This window comes from Diabrotica virgifera, chromosome 10, assembly GCF_917563875.1.
Source record: "Diabrotica virgifera virgifera chromosome 10, PGI_DIABVI_V3a".
NCBI lineage: Eukaryota > Metazoa > Arthropoda > Insecta > Coleoptera > Chrysomelidae > Diabrotica > Diabrotica virgifera.
Window position 1 is genome coordinate 104652879 of NC_065452.1, and position 21260 is coordinate 104674138.

Below are 21260 nucleotides of genomic sequence, written 5' to 3' on the forward strand. Positions count from 1 at the left end.
GGTCACGAAAAGGATGTCAAAAAGAGATGGAGAAAGTACTTTGACAGCTTATTAAATGAAGAATTTGACAGACAGCCTGTAGAGTCAACGGAGACAGTAGCAGCAATGGTCACCAAAATAACAAACGTGGAAGTGGCTCAAGCGCTTCAAAAAATAAAGAAACTAAAAGCGGTAGGACCAGATGATATTCCTGGGGATGTATGGAGAGCATTGGAAGAGACGGGAACAAGGTGGATAGCAGGTTTATTTAATAGATTATGGAAGTTGGACAAATGCCAGACGAATGGAGAAGCAGTATACTAGTACCTGTTTACAAAAACACGAGAGATATACAACAATGTACAAACTACAGGGCTATAAAACTGCTTAACCACACCATGAAAATATGGGAAAGAGTAATTGATAGACGGATACGTGAAGAGACCGAAATATCCGAGAATCAGTTTGGCTTTATGCAGGGCAGAACAACAACAGATGCAATTTTCATTATAAGGCAGTTGATGGAAAAATACAGGAATAAAGAAACAAACGCTCATATGGTATTCATTGATCTTGAGAAAGCATATGATGGAGTTCCTCGAGAGATTCTGTGGTGGGCACTCAATAAGAAAGGAGTCCCTGGTGAATATGTAAAGATTGTGAGGGATATGTATGAGGGAGTAACGACTAGTGTTAGGACAGGTGTGGGAGAGACTGATAAATTTCATGTGAAAGTGGGATTGCACCAGGGCTCGGTGCTTAGTCCGTATTTATTCTCATTAGTTTTGGACCAGATAACAGCGAAACTACAAGGTAACATTCCATGGTGCTTAATCTATGCTGATGATGTAGTGTTAGTAAGAAATAGTGAAAGAGACTTAGAACAAAAACTGGAACAGTGGAGACAAGCTCTGGAGGAAAAAGGTTTAAAACTTAGTAGGACAAAGACAGAGTATTTGCAATGTTCATTTAAAGATGGAGTTACTACAAATAACATGGTATCTTTGGATGGTGAACTGATTGTAAAAAGCAATAATTTTAAGTACCTGGGATCGGTATTACAGAGCAATGGAGAAATGGATGGAGATGCATGCAGTAGAGTTAGGGCTGGATCGATGAAGTGGAAGGAAGCGAGTGGTGTGCTGTGTGACAGGAAAATTCCAATGACGTTGAAGGGAAAATTCTATAAAACAGACATAAGACCGGCTATGATGTACGAAACTGAATGTTGGGCAGTGAAAAAGAAAGAGGAACAACGAATGCATGTGGCGGAAATGAGAATGCTTAAATGGATGAGTGGAGTGACAAAAAAGGATAAAATTAAAAATGAGTATATTAGGGGAAGTCTAGGTGTGGCACCAATTGATGCCAAAATGAGAGAACATAGGTTGAGATGGTTTGGTCATGTTCAACGTCGAGACGCTAATCACCCAATACGAAGTATTGCTGAAGTGCAGATTTCTGGAAGGAGTAGGAGAGGAAGACCAAAGAAGACGTGGGGAGAGACGATTAGGCAGGACATGTTGGTGAAGGGGATTAATATTGATATGACTCAAGATAGAATTGTATGGAGAAATGCAATTAGGGAAACCGACCCCGCATAGGGATAAGGCAAAGAGAATGATGATGATATATTTAATTGTACTTAAAGGTATTCTCGTTGTTATTGACATTTCAACAAATTTTGTTGTAGATTAAATACCTACTACTAATCACTACAAATCGATTATATTATTATTTATCCAAAACAACTAAAGAAGAAATTACGTCTCTTTTTATTAAACGCTTTTTTAAACGCTTTTCTTTACTTCAATAGTTTGCATCAAATCTTTAGACGTTAATTTGACTGACTTTTCTTCAATGCAAATGAATGAAAATTTGCAGACATAAGCATTCGCGGGAACAATACACGAATAGTCAATAATTTTTTTATGTTTATTAATTGTTTAAATAAAAAAAACGATTTTAATGGAAAATGCTTAAATTCTCTTGTTTTTTACAATGAAGAAACTTGAAACTTTTACAAATTGTAGCTAATTATATTAACTATACATAATTTCGCTTTTTACGTTAATTGTTTACGTTATGCTTCATAAATAAACAATAAAGTTTCAAATTTTTTGCCGATTCCGACTACTTTTCATGTTAGTACATCATATGTTTTATACATATTTTAATAAACATGACGATATATTTTAATATTTGAAAAGTGTAAGACTAATAAGTAAAAGATAAAAAAGTATGAAAAAAATATTTTTAAGAAACGCTTTTCTTTAGTTACGAGTGACTAAAATTAAACATATAAAAAAATCAACTAAAAAGCAAAAAATAAAAAAAAACTTGAAAAATCTAACACATTCGTTAAAGACAAGCGTGGTGCGAAAACCGTTTATTCGATGAAGACGCGCCATGATTTTTTTTGACGAATGTGTTAGGTTTTTCATTTTTTTTTTATTTTTTGCTTTTTAGTTGATTTTTTTATAATATGTTTAATTTTAGTCACTCGTAACTAAAGAAAAGCGTTTCTTAAAAATATTTTTTTCATACTTTTTTATTAAAAATATCCCTATACTTTTCCAATGTGTTTATAATTCGATGTAAAATATTAATAGAAAATGATATAATTATTAGATATCATATACTTACCACTATTTATATCGCTCGTTGATTCCGAAAAAGCATTTAACTGTATAGTACAGCCCGATCAGGAACACAAAATTTTACGAAAACCTCCAAAAAAATAAAGGAAGAATGAAAATTTGGGAATAGGTAGTTGAAATTGTCTATTATTATATAAGAAAAAGTTTACAATTCTACATCCCCTACATTTTACAAAAATTGGGAAATACGGGGCGAAAAATATTTTCTCGGGGGTGAAAAAATATACGTTCAAAATAAGTCCGAAATTGTATAAAATTACTAATTCTAAGTAACTTGTGTTCTACAGAGTTTTTTCACTAAGTTATTACTTTTCGAGTTACATATTTGCGAGTGAATATGTTCATTTTCATTTTTAACAAAAAAAAAACATGTTTTTGGGCGGTTTTTCGTAGATAACTAAAAAAGTGAGTATTTTAGCGAAAAAATATTCTTAGCAAAAATATAGCTTATAAAAAACTAAAAAAAAAATGGTGTATGCATGAGGTCTGTAGACCCAGTAGAAGCAGAGTTGTAGCTAATGAAAAGTAGGTTCTTCTTCGTCAAATTCCAAATCGAATATTTCAATTTGAAATAACCCAAAAACGGAGCTCTTTTCGGGGAAAATTCATTACAACTTTTTTAAAGCGTTTAAAAAAGGTTTATTTTTGTTTTTTAAAAAAACTTTAAAATTCTGTTGTAATATATAAATTCTAGCATTACATCCGTAAATTTAATATAAAGTCAGTTATAAACACAAAAAGTTGGTAAGTCAGTTATAATCGCCATCTTATAATTATTGATTGATGGATTGATTTATTGTTTAAGCAAAAGTATTAATTACATGAGGAGTTGATAGCAACACTTCTTCGTTTTTTTTATCAAATAAATGCATAGTCAGCAACAGATAAGCCAGGCGCATAGTACTGACAATATAAAGCTAATCGAGAGTTAAAAGCAGATATTGTGGACAACCTATCGATGCAACAGCTACCAGATAAAGCTTTGAAAATAAATTCAAAATTAATATATTTACCAGGCAGGGAAGACTGGAAGGAAGGTAACCATACGAGCGGAAGTTACCTGGTACACTGATGGGTCAAAAGCATCGGAGGGTGTAGGAACCTATAGTAGGGACAAAGCAAGGGATATATTTCCCTGTAAGTCTATTTAAGGACGTCACAATTTTCCAGGCAGAAATAACAGCAAACCATCACTGTGTGGAAGAAATAGCAAGGCAGCTATATGTTTCTTTGTTGAGTCTTTTTTACTTGTTCCACATACTTGCTTGGATAGATGTTAAAAGTTGGTGTGACCGCAAGTTGTTTTGCTCGTTGGTGCAAAAAAGTTGACTTCGTGAGGAAATAGACATCAGTTTTTGGTGAAACTTTCACAAAATGCGTATTAGGTTCCAAAATGCAACTGTAAGTGATCTTTTAATTATGAGCCGAAGGACAAAAACGAAAATTTACAAAACGACCATAAGACCAATAGTGGTATTTATGTTTTAGAGACATTTACATTAACAACAAGAGAAGAACAGCTGAAAGTTTTTGAGAGGAAAATTATGAGAAAAATATTGGGACCAAAGAGGGAAAACGAAGAAGATGCAAGGTAATGGATGAATCACGAAATACAAGAATGGATGGATCAAGAGAACATAGTTAGAGCAATAAAGCACAGAGCATTAGATGGTATGGACACATAATGAAAAGAGAGGAGAGCAATGCGTTAAGTTATAACGGAATGGATACCACCAGGTAAAAAAACCAGAGGGAGATATAAACTGAGATGGAGACAAGTGGAAGAAGACTTAAGAAGTTTGGATATTAGAAATATAAGAAGGAAAATCAAAGAGAGAGAAGAATGGAGAAATGTAGTGGAAACAGCGAAGTCACACAGGCAACTGTAAAACCACTCCCAGAATGGGATGATCCCCCACACAAAAAGAATCTTCAAGTGAAAACAGCTTCAGCTTCCTCGGGAGCGTATAGCTTTTATACATACATACTCAGTAGTTTTCATGAGCATTTTTCAGTGCGTCACAAATGATAGAAAAAGGGTAAGTCCGTGATAATATATATTTTAGTGACATGACATTTTAGTTAAATCTGACAGTTGTCAAATTTTACTTGCAATTTGGCATAAAACAAATCAATTGTGTTTATTGCACTTATAAAATGGTATTTTCTTTGATTTGTATAGTCTTTTAAATTGTTCATATTATATTCGTAGATATATTATATAATTCGCAAATTATTTTATTTTCGATTATAGCGCCATCTATTGACAACTAGAATAAATGTTATAAATGTCACCGACGAAATGTAATCACCGACGTGCGTTTTTTTCTGTCACATACAATTTAATGCGTTAGAAAGAACTCGAAAAACTGTGACGCACTGAAAGATCCTCATGAGAAAAAGCATATCATTATTGCCTTGAGTTTCTTTTATTGTTCAAGGTTTTTCGTTTACTTTTTTCTCAAATATTTTTGCCATTTCTTTGTTTCTTAGCTTGTACTTGGTCTTTCCTTATTTTTTATTTCTTCTCGTATCTTAATTACCACCATGTAATGGTCGCTGCCTATTTCGGGTCCTCTGGTTTCCCTCCAAGGCGAATAAATCTTTCGCCTTTTACTAAAGATAAATAAATATAAAAAATACTAATTCGGGTCTGATATAACAGTTTTACTACATCGCTATTATATTCATCATCATCAACGTAGAAACTAATAAAACAATTGGTCTACTTTCCTCACAACTTTCATTTTCTCAAAATCTAAAGCAACTAACAATAGTAATGATGTGAACAACTTCTAAATTGCTCACCATACTTGTACCGTTTACCTGAGAAAATGGTTTTATTCAATTTTTTCATAAGAATTGTAGCGTTATTATATTATTTTGATTTGCTGTGTGCTGTGCATTGATTTCACAAAAAACCAGGTCTTTGAATAAATAACTCTCGAGATAAAAAATAACCGAAGCTTCCGCAGGTATTTTTAAATAAGTACGCAAACAACGAACAATAATAATGGAACAGGGTTCCCAAATAGTAAGAAACAACTGGACCATAGATAAATTGAAGTTGTGATTTAGATAATCATCTATACAACACACAACGGGATCCGACAATCACATTTGCACTTCAAAAGGAATTTAGATAAAGATCGGCGAATAATTTTTTAGATAAAATTTTACTAAAGTAAAAATTTACTCAGTTATTTCAAAAGTTTTTTTACAGTCCTTGGACCCACCATTAAAAAATATTACCTTCCTCACGAGACTTTTTTTTTATTTAAAAATAGAAAATATATGGTTTCGTTTTGATTTAAATCTGTCTCCTGCCATCCCCCGATAGCGCTATTTCTAGGTCTACCTGTTGTCAAGGAGGCTATGCAATAAGACAAATTTACACCAAAACGTCCGCAGTTCTCGGTACAAAATAAAACTATTTATACCGTAGTACGGTTAGAACGCCGTCTAACGGGGAATAAGTGAAATGAATGTCGACTCGATTCAAGTTCTCTGTTAACCCAGATATGACAATATCAAAAGGCACCGCTAGGAAAATATTCCAATATGCGATTCAGAGAACCTGTATGAAACGAGTCTTTGTAGTCTAATACAGAGTATGGCATTAGTAAAAATAGAGAATATACGGTTTCCTTTTGATTTAAATCTGTCTCCTGCCACCCCCCGATAGCGCTATTTCTAGGTCTACCTGTTGTCAAGGAGTTACAAGGGTTAACGGAGAACTTGAATCGAGTCGACATTCATTTCACTTATTCCCCGTTAGAGGGCGTTCTAACCATACTACGGTATAAATAGTTTTATTTTGTACCGAGAACTACGGACGTTTTGTTGTAAATTTGTCTTCTTGCATAGCCTTCTTTGACAACAGGTAGACCTAGAAATAGCGCTATCGGGGGATGGCAGGAGACAGTGTTAAATCAAAACGAAACCGTATATTTTCTATTTTTACTAATCCCATACTCTGTATTAGAGTACAAAGACTCGTTTCATACAGGTTCTCTGAATCGCATATTGGAATATTTTCCTAGCGGTGCCTTTTGATATCATCATATCTGGGTTAACAGAGAACTTGAATCGAGTCGACATTCATTGTTTTATTTAGTTATTCATGTGGAGTTGGACAACTTTTCTATTTCGGAAAATTTTCGGGAGGGAGCGTTTCGTAAATATAGAGGTTTCTAAACTTTGGTGCCTCCAACAACTGGAGTACCTACCTTTAAATATTTGTCGGACAATATTACCAGTTAATTGTAAATATTTTTATCAAACAATCCTGCAAAAATCAGCTGTGAGGGTATAAATTTTATGACTCTTTATGATGCATGCGTCCCCCCCCTATGGGTGGCGCACTATCGAGTCATAAATGGTGAATTTTTTACAGGATTTTTTGATAAAAATACTTACAATTTACTGGTAATATTGTCCGACAAATTTTTAAGGTGATCGGACGCACCAAAGTTTAGAAACCTCTATATTTACAAAACGGCCCCCTTCCAAAAATTTTCCGAAAAAGAAAAGTTGTCCGATTCGACATGAATAACCGAATAAAAAAAGTTTTATGAGGGAGGTAATAATTTTTTTAAATGGGGGGCGCAAGGACCAATAGTTTTGGAAACATGATACAAACGACTGAGAAACCTTAGAATTGAGCAATACAATGGAACCTCGATAACTCGGATTAATCGGGACCACGGCCTATCGGCTTATCGAAAATCCGGGTTAGCCGGAGAATATGGTAAATATTAATAAAATACGGTATACTTACAGATAAACTGAGTTATAATTGAAATACGAGTGTACTACACACAATACAGTCACAATCGGAACGATGTTATGTTATTTAAGAACAGTGGAGACTAAGACCATTGTTTAAAAAAGAATTTTTTAAATAGTCTTTTAGTCTTTTTTAAACAATGCTAAGACAGTTTGAAATAAATAAAGGAATAACAGGTGCCTGTTGTTTCTGATAAGCCCAGACAATGAACGTTGTTCTGCCGCCGTGTGCCATGAGTCATTTTTACTATCGCATAGTTCAAATTACACAAATATGTACCCATTATCTCTCAAATATTGTATTACATATATTTTTATTGTTGACATGTTTGTCTTATGAAAATTGGTCCAGGTTAGCCGGACTTCCGGGTTATCGGGGGCCGACTTATCGGGGTTCCACTGTATTAACATCAACATTATAAAGGCAATTAAAGAACTAATATATTAACACACAAGCTTGAGTAAAAATAGGGAATAAATTCTCAGAAAACATTAAGGTAACCTTGGTTATGAAATGTTAAGGATAGGACTTCCACTAATCCAGAAAACCCTATAAATACTGTGCTTCGCAGACGACCAGATAGCGCTGGCACGACAATCTGGAATACATGACAAGGAAACTCGTAAAATAATATAATATAGTAAATGGGGACTAGAAGTAAACGTAAATAAAATAGACAATATGTGCAACTGAATCTAATACTACAAAGTGGGGAACACATCAGGCCTTGCGAAAACTATAAATATCTATGTAGGTTTATATAAATTACAAATGATGCACGATGGACCACCAGTAGGATACAGAAACATACGGGGTAGGAGAACAATATCGATACTAAATGGTCCTCTGATATCTAAATCGAATAAACAAAAAAATATATTATAATCCGGAGCATAATAACTTATGGCAGTGAAGTTTGGCAAATAAGACTCAGTTGCCATGTATCCATGCATATATATATATATATATATATATATATATATATATATATATATATAGAACTGGATTCGAAATCCGATGTATTTATCGACCGTGCAAGTATATTCTATAACACTATAAAACAGTGTTGAAATTATCGGGAATTGCGGTCTGTGGCTTAGATTGAAACTACATTTAATTCTGTTGAATTCGATATTTCGATGAGTATTTATTAATTTTTCATCTTCATCAGGAACAAACTACAAAATTAACTAACAGTTAGGTACAAACATAATATTACAATGATATAACTTACGAATTGTTGTAGGTATGTTATATAAAGCAATTTAACTTAAAGCTATGCATGTCGTTTCACGAGAACGTCGAGGGCGGCACTGAGTCAGGTATCTTTTCTCACATGTGTTAAGGGTCAAAAGTTCCAATATCGAGCCATCTGTTTAATATTCTGCTATTTTTCGAATTTTAAAACATTGCAGTAAATTTCGCTTAATCTACTTGTGTCTGATTTGTAATTAATTGAACGTTTATTACTGTTTATGTGGTACATCTCGAGGAACAATCTTTTCTTATAATTGCTTTCTGAATCTAAGATCTTGATATCTGACAAATTAAATTGGTGTCCTGTTGTTATGGAATGGTGTGCTGCTGCACAAGTATTTTTGTGTGTTTAACAATCACTTTTGTGCTGCGTTATTCTTTGTTTCAGCCATTGCGATGTTTGTCCTATATACTGCCCATCACATTCGAGACAAGAAAGTTGATAGATGATATGACTCTGATTTAGAAGCGGTGTCTGGTCTTTAAGCTTCGAGAATAAGCTGTAGTTGGATATGCTATTGTATTTCGCTATTTTGATTTTAGGAATTCCGTTCAGCAGCTTGATTATATTGTTGGTTAAGCCATTTATGAAGGGCAACTTTTTGTAAATCACGGGATCTGATGGTCTGTTGTCACGTTGCCCGTCGTATAAGTCTGAGTTATATATCAGTTGCTTAAGAATTTTACTTGGATAGCCGTTGTTCAAGAATATGTTGTAGAGTGTTTTTAAATTCTTTTGTGTGAACAGGTCATTGCTGATGTGTAAAATTCTGTTTTTCATTGCCACAACAGTGTTGTGTTTTTGGCTTTTCGAGTGCTGAGAGAAATAATTTATATATCTTCCAGAGTCAGTTGGTTTCTGATACCAATCCGAAATTATCTTGTTCTCTGTGGTTCTTATCACCTTAGTGTCTAAAAAGGGCACACTTTGTTCTTTCTCCTCCTCAACGGTAAATTGTAGGTGTTTGTGAAATCCATTGAAGAGGTCCAGTGTAGTTTGAATAGAGTCCTCGGGGATCGCACTTATCACATCATCCACATATTTGTATATGAACGGTAACTTGAACGGTAGTCGTGGAATTACTATATTAAATAGATGATCTAAAACTATGGTGGCTAGAATGGGGCTGATAGGAGAGCCCATGGGAGTGCCAAAGATTTGTGAGTAAAAAGTTCCACCGAAAGAAAAGTAAACATTAGAAAAAATAAAATCGATTAGTTTGAAGAAGTTATTCTTACTTAGTGTGGTGTTGGGTTCTATTAAGAGCCAATTTTGCTCTAAAATTTCAATAATCAAGTTAAGAGGAATATTCGTGAAAAGCGATACCGCATCTAAGGATATAAGTACATAGGTTTGAGGAATTGTAACATTCTTAATTAGTTCTACAAACGTAAATGTATCTTTCACATTATAATTAGTTTGATATTCAAAAGTGGCAGTTAGAATGTTTGCCAAGTATTTCGAGATGTTGTATGTAGTGGAGTTGATTGAGCTGATGATAGGGCGAAGAGGAACATTGCTTTTGTGAATTTTTGGTAGACAGTATAACTTTGGAAACATCGAGTTGTAGATCATTAGTTGTTTTGCAGCATTAGCGTCTATCTCACCTATGGATTTCAGGTTCTTAATAATATTGTTGTATTTGGTTTGTATTTTCACCGTTGGATCAGTGTTTAATTTGGTGTACGTGGAAGAATCCTGTAGCATTATCTCAGTTTTATCCATATATTCTGATTTATCCATGGCAACCGTACACCCACCTTTGTCTGATTGCAAAATGTATAGATCTGGATTTGATTTCAAAAACTTGCGTGTTTTTTCAAACATCCTGTTGAAGTGGTTTGGTTTGTTTGTTGTAGTGTGGTTCACATAATTAGTTATGATATTGGTTGCTCTAGCTCGTACGACATCCTTTGATTCATCTGGAATATCATCCACTATATTTTCTAAGTCTGCAACAAACCTATCTAGTCTGACATCTTTACCAACACAGGGCACACTAAATTTAGGTCCCAATGATAAGAAATTTGCGACTTCTTCCGGTATGGCTATGCTAGAGATATTTTTAAACCATTTGCTGTTGTCTTTAAATACACGGTTGTGTTTTTCGTTATTGCTGTATAGTCGTTCAAATTTGTTGATGTTCGTAAGTTTTATTTTCTCAAATTCAGATCTAAATTTTCTTTTCAGACGATTTTCGTATTCACGTATCATATCAGTTGGAAGAATCTCAGAAAGTTCAGATTTGATGTTACATATAAGTCGATTATATCTCGAGATGTTATTGCAAGTAATTTTTATTTCTAATGATAATGTTGCCCTAATATATATATATATATATATATATATATATATATATATATATATACTATATCTCCATGCTATATATATGCATATATATACTATATCTCCATGCATCCTCATCTAACTTGCGGTCTCTTATTTCCTTAGCTACGCTTTCTTTCCAGTTTCTTCTTAGTCTTCCACGTTTTTTGCGTCCTGGCTGTACCCAATTTAATAGTATCTTTGGTAGTCCATCTTCTGCCATCCTCTGTATAAGCCCGAATTTCAGGCACTCCTAGGTTTGACTAGGCAATCCTCAGGACTGACTGACGATCTTAGTCAAAGCCCAAAATAAAGTTACAGTTTCGGCCTTTGACTAGTCAAACCTAGGAGAGACTAAGGTGGTCAGGCAAAGGTCGAAATTTAATTTTATGAAATCGGGGTTTGACTAGTCAAACCCCGATCAGCTATTAAACTGTCGTAATTTGTTAGATTAGGTTTAATAAAACGTAATTTTTTAATTTTAATGTTTATTATTTTTATATTGTCGTAATTAAAATAAAAAGATAGTGTTTATTCTCATATGTTGAGGCATTATGGCATTTATAGTTGCACAATACGTTAGATCTTTTACTCTTACATAATTTTGAAGAGCATTTCTTATTGCAGTAGCATTTTATAAAGTCTTGTCCTCCAAATTTAGAATCTTTTGTACTAGTTTCTCTTAGAGACAGCCTGGACATCTTCGAAATTAAGAAAATTCCCTTTGCATTCTCCTATTTGATTTCCTGAAAAAAGTGTGTTTATTGTTCCGTATTTCGTAAAAACTCTATATAAACCGTCAATTGTTTTATCTTGTATTATACCCAAAATATTTCGAGCATCTCCTTTGGCTCTATCAAAGCTAGGGATAGATATTGTTAGTTTTTCCGATCGAATTAGGATGAATTTTTTATTTTCACTTAATTGTTTGATAGAATTAGCCTGGGCATGAAGACCTTCAATCGCCTTTCCTTTATTTTAATCTTTTTCTAGTATGAATCTGTCAAAATGCGTCTGAGTGGAGCGAACGGAGTTTGATTATTATTTACACGTAATTTGATTTGACTAAGTATATCAATTTTATTCTAGCACAAACAAATGGAATAGGAATGTCATCGTCAACTGTGAAAAAAGATATTGCAATCGGAGAAAAATCTTAGGATCATCATAATACTAACGAAGCCCCTGGACCGTCGTCACTAGGAGAGAAAGAAAATTGTCAAAAAATTCAGATTACTTCTTCAGATGTGGTTTGTTGTATTTGCCAAAAGGGGAGCTCTGACGCACATACGTGCATAATTTGTAATCAGGTGGTACATGTTGTGTGCGCTGACAGCACACTAGGTGCATACTATGAAGGTTTTGAAAGAAAAGTTACATGCATGCATTGTACACAGACAGAAAAAATTAAAAAAAAAAAAATAAAGTAAAGGCGGTGGAAGGTCTTCATGCCCAGGCTAATGCTATGAAACAATTACGTGAAAAAAATGTCCTCCAATTCCGATCGAAAAAACGGCAACAATATCTACCTCCAGCTTTGATAGAGCCAAAGGAGCTGCTCGAAAAAATTTTTGTATCATACAAGATAAAAAAATTAACGGTTTATATAGAGTTGGTATGAAATACGGAACAATAAACACACTTTTTTTTCAAGAAATCAAATAAGAGAATGCAAAGAGAATTCTCTTAATTTCGAAGATGTTTCAGACGTTAAGCTGTCTATAAGAGAAATTAGTACAAAAGATTCTGAATTTGGAGGACAAGGCTTTATAAAATGCTATTGTCATAAGAAATGCTCTTCAAAATTATATAAGTGTAAAAAGTCTAACGTATTGTGCAACTCTAATTGCGATAATGCCTTAACAAGTGAAAATAAACACAAATTTTTTAATTTTAATTAAGACAAAATAAAAATAATAAACACTAAAATTAAAAAATGACTTTTTTTAAACCTAATCTAACAAATTACGACATTTTAATAGCTAATCGGGGTTTGACTAGTCAAACTCCGATTTCATAAAATTAAATTTCGACCTTTGCCTGACCAACTTAGTCTCTCCTAGGTTTGACTAGTCAAAGGCCGAAACTGTAATTTATTTCGGGCTTTGACTAAGACCGTCAGTCAGACCTGAGGATTGCCTAGTCAAACCTAGGAGTGCCTGAAATTCGGGCTTTGACTATAACATATATACCACCAGTGGTACATGTACCACAGATTGAGAACCGCTGGTCTAAGGCATCTATTTACAAATGTTTGAACCTTTTGTATAATCTTTTTCTCTATTTTCTAAGTTTCTGCTGCATATAGCAAAATGCTCTTTACATTTGTATTAAATATCCTGACTTTGGTTTTGGTTGTTAATTTATTGGACTCCCATGTTTTCTTCAGCATATAGATCGCATTTTGGGCTTTAGTTATCCTTCCATTAATTTCCTCTTCTATTCCACCGATAGCGTCAATTATGCTTCCCAGATGGCAAAACTTCTGTACATTTTCTACTTCTTCTCCTTCAATGAATATACCCATTTCTCTTTCCGTATTTATCTTCATAATTATCTTCATCCTATTTTTCTTGCTTCTTTTGTCACCTTTTCTGTTTTTTTCTGCATATGTTGTCTTTTTTCGGAAACAGACATATATCATCCGCAAAGCCTAGATCTTCAAGCTGACCGAAAGCATTCCATCTAATTCCTGTTTTATTTTTCGTTGCCTTCTTTATGACCCAGTCGATTAAGATCAAAAATATGGTTGGAGATAGAATACACCCCTGTCTGATTCCACTGTCTATGTTGATTGATTCTGTGAGTTTCCCATTGTGCATGATTTGTGCGGTATAGTTTTCATAGAACATTTTGATAATACTTATGTATTATAATGGAATTCCATATCTCTTTAATATTTCCCACATTTTTTCTCTGTCCCGGTCAAAGGCTTGACTAAAGTCAATGAAATTTATATAGATTTTGCTCTGCCATTCTATTGTTTGTTCTACAATGTTTCTTAATGTGTTAATATGATCTGTGCATGCTGTGCCATTTATTATAATAGTCTACTATTATTACTTCCTGTTTGGTCTGGTCATTTGTTATTAGTTCTCTCCAGGATTTTCCTGCGGATCTTTGCCAAAAGTCCAATTCTGTGGATTTATCATTTGCTCTGTTGTAGTTAGTACAAACGGAGTACACGGAGTTTACTTCGGGAAACGGTACACAACCGTTTCTCCGTATTTACACGGAGAAACCGTGTTTGAGGACAAACAGATCAGCAATAAGACCAATAGTACAAGATAACGACGAAGTAGCAATTCCCACAGAAGAAGTACAAAAAGAAATTAAAACCTTCGAAACGGAAAAGCAGCAGGAGAGAATTAAATAGCAGTGGAATTAATAAAATACGAAGGAAGAGAATTACATAAAGAAATAAACCAGCTAATACAACAAATTTGTACACAAAACATACTACCAGACGATTGGAATTGGAATAGAGGTATAATAGTATCTACACTGTGGGACGAAATAAAGGAGTACATTTTTTAGTTGAAAATAATTTTTTTGGGTTTTTAGCGATTTAATTTCTTTTTGCAGGGTTAATAGCCTAATATGTCCTCAACATGACTGCAAATTTGGAAGCACAAATAACGTACAGGGTCGGACTTATAAAAAAAATTATGTAACGGTGCATCTGAGCTAGTTGCAAATGAAAACTGTATTAGCTAAAATTAAACTGATATGTATGCTCTTTTGGCAGGTTAACTATCCAGAACACTTCGATAAAAAGGAAATTTTTCAAAATTACCGGATTCGAAAAATATTATTTTTTTATTTAAATAATGTTCAGAACACGCCTTCGCCATAACATTTAAAGATGTTGTTCTGAAGCTATTTTCTTGTGGCATTTTTACAATTTTAACTATTTATAATGGGAAATAAGCCACAATATTATTAAAAAATGATTTTTATTAACGTTTCGACGCCCAAATCGGGTGCCGTTGTCAAAATACAAAATACTACCTATTAAAAAATGATTTTTATTAACGTTTCGACGCCCAAATCGTTAATAAAAATCATTTTTTAATAATATTGTGGCTTATTTCCCATTATAAATAGTTAAAACATTTAAAGAAATTCCAAATTTGTAAAATATCATTTTTTAATTGTATTATGAAATCTTATTCGAGTACTTTTCTAATATGTTCACCAGACTGAAACCCTCTAAACACTAAATTACATCTATTCCATCGTTTTTGCCACATATTAGCAGTAATTTTTGTTAAATGTCTTAAGAATTTCTCAAACGCTCAAATATGTCAATTTTACTTAGTAAGCCATGATTGCTAGATTGCCATGGAATTTGTTTGACATTTATAGTTACATAAGTAAATTGGCCAGTTCATAATGCCATTTTAAAGCAAAGAGGACAGAATATTAATTAAATATTACCGTGAAAAATATAATTATGGTGCAAGAAAAATTGTAAATGCATTTAAAAATGCATTTACTCATGGGTCTATTGAACATAAAAGTAGAAGAGGAAGGAAGCGAAGCTCAAGAAATGAAGAAAATATTGTTAGAGTAAAGTTGTTTTAGGAAATTTGCAACCTGGCTAATCTATTGGAACAAGGAAAATCGCAAAAGAAACTAGGATTTCCCCCACATCATTTCTAAGAATCATTAAAGATGATTGCCATCTTAAAGTATTTAAAAAAGTTTACTGTCAAAGACTTACTGCCAATGTAAGAGAAAAACGACTGGAAAGATGTAATTTGCTACTAATAAGATTCCGCTCTCGTGAAGACATCAGAAAAATATGGTTTTCAGATGAAAAAATGTTTTATTTACGGCCTCCTAAAAATACCCAAAATAATACGGTGTATTCTGACGTACAATTTAAGAGAGAAATTCCTTTAGAGTATCTTTTAATTGAAAAAAGTCATTTCTCAAAAGGTGAAATGGTCTCTGTTGCAGTATTGATGTTGGGAAAATATCGTCTGATTTTTGTTGATGCCGGAGTAAAACTTAATTCAGAAACATATCAAGAACAAATCTTGCAGCACTTATTACCTGAAATTGAAGAAGTATGTTATGATTATACTTTCCAGCAGGATGATGCTCCTTCACACACTTTCCACAATACAAGGATATTTTTGAGTGAAAATTCCCCGGACTATATTGAGCCAGAGATGTGGCCACCTAACAGTCCAGAATTAAATCCGGCTGACTATTCAATTTGGGGAATTTTCGAACAAAATTTTTATGACGGACAACAATTTGAAACCCTCGAACAGCTCAAAGAAAGAATGCAGTTTGTTTGGAAAAATTTTGAACAGGGTGTAATAAATGGCGCTATCAATTTATGACGCAGACGAATTTAATAAAAATTGCTTAAAAATAATTTAATAAAAAAAAATGATATTTTGCGAATCCGGTAATTTTGAAAAATTTCCTTTTTACAGAAGTGTCCTGGATAATTAACCTACCAAAAGAGCATATCAGTTCAATTTTAGCAAGACAGTTTTCATTTGCAACGAGCTCAAATGCACCGTTACATAAAATTTTTTATAAGTCCGACCCTGTACGTTATTTGTGCTTCTAAATTTTTAGTCATATTGAGGATATGTTAGGCTATTAGCCCTGCAAAAAGAAATTAAATGGCCCACAAAACAAAAAAGTTATTTTCAACTAAAAAATGTACTCCTTTATTTCGGCCCACAGTGTATATTTATGTTACGGACAATGACGCAAATCCGGCCAATAACGTTATTGGCCGGCCAATAACGACAATGACCGGTTGAATTGGTCATTGTCGACAATGGCCGGATATTAACGTTATTGTCCATAGCAACTGGACATTGATGATAATTTTAAATTCTTGATAACATTTCTATCATTGCCCGGTCAATGTCGACAATGCCCGTTGTTAATCGGTCAATGTTGAAATGTTGACTAAAAGATAGGTTAGTGTAGGTTTACTATTGTTTACTTCATGTGTGTATATTGTGTATTGTTTTCGTGCTGAAATTACTCGTAAATTTATTTAATAAGTGTTATCATGGGTATCAACGATTTACGCACTCGTTTTAATAATTATATAAACGCAATAGTCAAGTCAAAACGTGATGACAATAAATCATTTTTAAACTGTGACGAATACAATAGCCGAATAAGTGAAATTAAAGGAGCGAAAAATATTTTGAGAACACCGGGTGCTAAAAAACAACAAAGCACTATAGAATGGTTTTTAAATATATGATGTAATTACAATACGTGGTAAAGAGCGACTGATTATGCCAGTTGACGAAAACACCCAGTCTAAAGTACCTATTATATGCTACAACTGTATATTATAAAAATATTATTATTTCCTTGTTTGTATTTATGAATATGTTACCCATATTATGATAAATAAAGACGTTTTATTTGTTTTTAATAACTACTTATATTTCTGCAACTACGTACAGAAACATCTTAGTATGTCCTTTTAAACACACGATGACCTAAGGCCGATGTCAGATTATGCGTTTTGACCGGATGCGTTTCCGCCGCATCCGGTGAAAACGCATAGTGTGACAGATCGGTCCGGTTGCGTTGGAAACGGATGCGTTTTGAGTCATCGGTCCGCGCTTACAAACTGCACCAGACTAAACGCATAGTGTGACAGGTCGGTCTGGTTGCGTTGGAAACGGATGCGTTTTGACCGGATGCGTTTCCGCCGCATCCGGTCAAAACGCATAGTGTGACAGATCGCTCCGGTTGCGTTGGAAACGGATGCGTTTTGAGTCATCGGTCCGCGCTTACAAACTGCACCAGACTAAACGCATAGTGTGACAGGTCGGTCCGGTTGCGTTGGAAACGGATGCGTTTTCACCGGATGCGTTTCCGCCGCATCCGGTCAAAACGCATAGTGTGACAGATCGCTCCGGTTGCGTTGGAAACGGATGCGTTTTGAGTCATCGGCCCGCGCTTACAAACTGCACCAGACTAAACGCATAGTGTGACAGGTCGGTCCGGTTGCGTTGGAAACGGATGCGTTTTCACCGCATCCGGTCAAAACGCATAATGTGGCATCGACCAAAGAGAGAACAGAGGAAAGAATTTTGAATCTTAGCTATAATCCCTAGGGATGTAATGCTTGATGAATAAATGGTTGATGAATCACTCTGACATTTTAACATTTTTAACACGATAAGTGACGATAAGACCGAACTTTTCACGAAATATCAAGCTTGAAATTCATTTTTTACAATAGGTATTAACATATGCTGAAAATAAAGATTCTTAGGTTTTTTTACAGTTACAGTCAAATAATTACCTCCAAATTTGTTCAAAATGCTTTACTTTTCACTGGTAAACGAAATTTAATAATAGAGGTTTGAGTTATCGAGGTCCATAAAACTAAAAAAAATGTCATATACCTGACCATCAAATTCACGGGAATACCTCATTTCTCTGGACTATCTGTGAGTATAAATAATACCATCATATCCACCGAAAATTATGTTACAGGTTGAACACAAATGTGTTAGAGAAGATATTAATTAAGAAAGTTGTAGATCAAAAATGTGGAAAAGACAAACGGATGACAGGGTTAAATGGAGACGGATGGGAAAAGATTATAGACAGATATGCAAGTGAAACATTTACGTCATTACTATCGTGATCTAATACATTGTAATGGTCCAGCTAATAAAACCTAATTAATCTATCTTTAATTAATCTATCCTTGTGCAATCGGATTAGAAATGTAACGACAACGGAAATATGACACGCAATGATATTTGTTTTACTTTTACTGCAAGAATATTTAATATTGCTAAACACTATTCAAATATATTTATGTTTGTGAAAAATCAAGTGTGACTACGAAAAAGAAACCTACGTAGAAGTAACTGTTTTAATAAATAAAAAATATTGGATACAGCATACAGTTGCATAATAAACTTATCAATACTCACATTATCAATATTAGCACAGTTGACACAATATGTAGATTTCAAATTAAACAATACACCTTAAGTGTTTATGAAGTTCCAGCTGCAATAAAAAATCCAAAACATACAGAACACTTTTAGTTTGATTTTCATATAAACATGTCATTTTACTTATCTACAACAACCAAAAGTGAACCTCTACAATACATATATAGATAAAAATCTACATGGCTCCTTGATTTACAGATTAGTACTCGTATATCTCGAATATTATTTGATCACAAGTATGTATATAATATGAATTGGTATTTTTATAATTCACATTTTGTTTTATTTTTTGGGGAAATACGAATTGGTTCCAAGGATATTTTGTTGAATTGAGTGATGTTCTCTATAGTGAATAAAGCTACCATTTATCTATCTATGTATAGGCACTATTTATTCATATTAATATTCTTCTTCTTAAAGTGCCGTGCATTTCTGCGTAGGCGTCCACCGTACATTATCTTGTCAGGTGACTTGTAAGATAGTCAGGATTAAATTAATCTATTTGTAGCATTTGTAACATTACACCAGGGAAATAAGGCAAAAATATACCATGTTCGGGGCACTTGAGCAGCCAGGTCGCAAATGGGTTTTTTGGGTACTATATACCTAATACATTATAAATACAAAAATGCCCGTCACAGTTTGGACGAGAAATTTAGTTATTAACAAATAAGGGTCAAAAATGAGAGTTTTTTCGTTTAAATCGCTACAGGTAAAAATAGGGTAATTAGATGTCTTATTTATAATATTTTTCTTTTAGTAGATGAGCCAAGGTTTAAAATAGCGTTTTTTGAATTTTGGTCCGATTATTTGTTGCTTCGGATATTGCAAAATAAAACTAAAATTTCGAAAATAAAAAATTTGCTATAACTTTTGCGAAAATGAATTTAGGACTTTCATATTGTATGAAAAGTCGAGTCAAACAGTCCATACAATGCACAAATTTTAAGACGATGCGTCAATTAGTTTAAATTTTATTCAATTTGTTTATCCCAAAGAGCTTTTTTTCGCAATGTTATTGTTCAGTAAATAATAATGATACAGCAATTCTGTGAAAACAACATGAAAGAAGAATAGTCATATTTTCAACGCATTTAAAAAAATCATTAAAAAGTCATTTTTATCACTCAGAAAACATTTTACTAAAATAGAGTCATTTTTGGATTATAAACAATTTGAATAACTTCGTTAATATTAAGTGTAGGCTAAAACTACAATGGAATTTGAAAAACTGGTATTTTTATACGAATTTGCAAAGAAAAACTTTTCGCCTAGTTTAATTACGGTCAAAGTTAGCCACTTTTTTTATTTAATTGACGGCTACTTTGTTTATAACAATTAAGCAACCTAACTAGAGCCATTTTGAAGTTGAAGATATATAGGTTATGTGTAAAAGTTTGAGTAAACTTTGAACCTCAACAGAGTGGTTAATAAAGCTTTAAAAATGGCGTCCGAACGGAATTAATTCGTGGTCGGTGGAGGGGAATTACTAAAATACGTGCACTCAAAAAATGAAACTGCGATTCTGCAAACATATGCTGCGATTAATATCGCTGGAACTTGTTGATGGATTTTTATCATCATTTTTTTAATTTGTATGTACTCGTAGTCTTATAGAGTACGTTATATACACACAACCCCACCTAACATTACAAAAAGTTAGGGGGAACTCCCCTTATCACTTAGGGATATGAAAAATAGATTACGACCGATTCTAAGACCTACCCAATATACATATATAATCTCATAAAAATCGGCCAAGCGGTGAAAATAATAATGATACAGCAATTCTGTGAAAACAACATGAAAGAAGAATAGTCATATTTTCAACGCATTTAAAAAAATCATTAAAAAGTCATTTTTGTCACTCAGAAAACATTTTACTAAAATAACTTTGTTAATATTGACTGTAGGCTAAAACTACAATGGAATTTGAAAAACTGGTATTTTTATACAAATTTTCAAAGAAAAACTTTTCGCCTAGGTTAATTACGGTCCAAGTTAGCCACTTTTTTTTTTCTTAATTGACGGCTACTTTGTTTATAACAATTAAGCAACCTAACTAGAGCATTTTTGAAGTTGAAGATGTAAAAGTTTGAGTAAACTTTGAACCTCAACAGAGTGGTTAATAAAGCTTTAAAAATACGTGTACTCAAAAAATGAAACTGATTCTGCAAAAATATGCTGCAATTAATATCGCTGGAACTTGTTGATGGATTTTGATCATAATTTTTTTAATTTGTATGTACTCGTAGTCTTATAGAGTACGTTAT

General features: G+C 33.4%; 1 protein-coding gene across 5 annotated transcripts in view; it reads right to left on the minus strand.

The window, feature by feature from the left end:
- The window catches only part of LOC114333446 (uncharacterized), a 346961-nt gene that overhangs the window by 116249 nt on the left and 209452 nt on the right, over positions 1 to 21260 (minus strand). The window contains exons 1-2 of one of the 5 annotated variants that reach the window (XM_050663624.1): positions 18964 to 19095; positions 2626 to 2709 (exon numbers count right to left, since the gene is read on the minus strand). The exons of 3 other annotated variants lie outside the window; for them this stretch is intronic. The gene's annotated coding sequence lies outside the window, so the exon portion shown is untranslated. Of the gene's footprint in view, positions 1 to 2625; positions 2710 to 18963; positions 19121 to 21260 lie in introns of those variants that run through there. One more of the 5 variants, XM_028283320.2, reaches the window with a different exon arrangement.